At 39.0% G+C, this 1778-nt stretch overlaps 1 protein-coding gene across 5 annotated transcripts in view; it reads left to right on the plus strand.

Annotated features, from left to right (window-relative positions):
- The window catches only part of b4galt2 (UDP-Gal:betaGlcNAc beta 1,4- galactosyltransferase, polypeptide 2), a 489610-nt gene that overhangs the window by 389990 nt on the left and 97842 nt on the right, over window positions 1–1778 (plus strand). The gene's annotated exons all lie outside the window — the stretch shown is intronic.

Below are 1778 nucleotides of genomic sequence, written 5' to 3' on the forward strand. Positions count from 1 at the left end.
AAGGTTATCCCAACGTCGATAGAATTCTTAAGTGACTTGACAAGGTAACTGCTGAGGAGATGTTTCCCTCATGGCAGAATTTAGGACCAGAGATAACAGTTGCAGAATTAAAGGGCACCATTGTAAGATGGAGGTGAGGAGGATTTTTTTTTCTCTCAGAGGGTTTTGAATCACTGGAAATCCTTGCTACAGAGAGCTGTGGGAGCAGAAACCTTGTGTATATTTAAGGCTGAGATAGATAAATTCTTGATCAGTAGAGAATCAAAGGTTATGGGGAAAAGGCAGGAAAGTAGATGTGAGGAATGTCATATCAAACATGGTTGTATTGAATAACAGAGCAGGCTCGATAGGCTGAACGGCCTACTCCAGTTCCTATTTCTTATAAGACAAAAGCTGCCCCAAACTTTGTTAATCCATCCCAAGTCTGTGGGTTTGCAGCTGGTTCCAATGTACTTCTGGTAGCAACATACAAAAAAAATAAATTTCTTAGGAACTAAAGCCGCAATTTTCCAAACAGTATTAACTGTCAGCAAATAGTTTCCAGAAACATTACAATGAATGCAGATCACAAAACTTTAGCTTAAAAAAAGCTTCTTTTCAGAATGGGAAACACAACTGTTCATTATTTTAGTGATCTCATGTTGACTTCCTGGACCCACAACTGACTCTTCATAATCCATTCATTGTTAAAAATAATTTAACAGCTGGATTAAATGGAGTTCAATTTAGTTAAGCAATAGACTAAAAATAGTATACAGTTGGATGAAATTCTTAAAGAACAGCTGTACAATTTCTTTTTTACTAGTTTACTCATGTGTAATATTCCTAACCCCATTACATGGGAAGGTAACATATGCTCACAGTGTGAATGCTATGCCTTCCACATTCCCCTAATCCCCATAGTCACTACCACCTCCCATCACTCTGTACAATGATTTGTCAACTTTTCTGCTCTAGAATACATTGCTCTGCTAATGAAGCCAGCCGCCAGATGGATAGGAAGTTTAGGTTATAATCTGCTCAGAGTTCCTTTATTCTGGGAAGATTAAATATTTCACAAAAAAAAGACATTTGCTGAATGTGATGGACAGCAATGAGATTTTTGTCTGAAGTGAAATGTAGCTGTTTATAAAAGTAGTTTAAAAATTTGGTTCTGCATTGTTCATAGAAAAGATGCCTGCTCAACGCTGGTAATTTCATCATTACGGTGGGATTTCATGATGGACAGTGAGAGAGATGGGAGTATGAGATTCCTTGGAATGATGTCAGGCTTGCCAGTTCCCCACCAAGTTCATCTGACTGGGCCACAATATTTTTGAACAGCAGGTGACAGGCCACATGGGGGCACCACTTGTTTTTCTAAACTCATTGATGTACTTGAGCTAGTTAGTTAAAAATCACACACCAGGTTATAGTCCAACAGGTTTAATTGGAAGCACTAGCTTTCAGAGCGCCGCTCCTTCATCTGGTGGTTGTAGAAGACATAATTGTAAGACACAGAATTTATAGCAATTTATAGCTATAAATTCTATGTCTTACAATTGTGTCCTCCACAACCACCTGATGAAGGAGTGACGCTCCAAAAGCTAGTGCTTCCGATTAAACCTGTTGGACTATAACCTTGTGTGTGATTTTTAACTTTGTTCACCCCAGTCCAACACCGGCATCTCCAAGTCTTGAGCTAGTTAGGGAGACAAAATAGGCATGAGCTTGACTTTTTTTAGAACTAAGTATGGATACTGGCTTAAAAGTGGGAGGTGCCTCCGCTCAGGGGTTTT

The sequence above is a fragment of the Chiloscyllium plagiosum genome, chromosome 11 (genome assembly GCF_004010195.1).
Source record: "Chiloscyllium plagiosum isolate BGI_BamShark_2017 chromosome 11, ASM401019v2, whole genome shotgun sequence".
NCBI lineage: Eukaryota > Metazoa > Chordata > Chondrichthyes > Orectolobiformes > Hemiscylliidae > Chiloscyllium > Chiloscyllium plagiosum.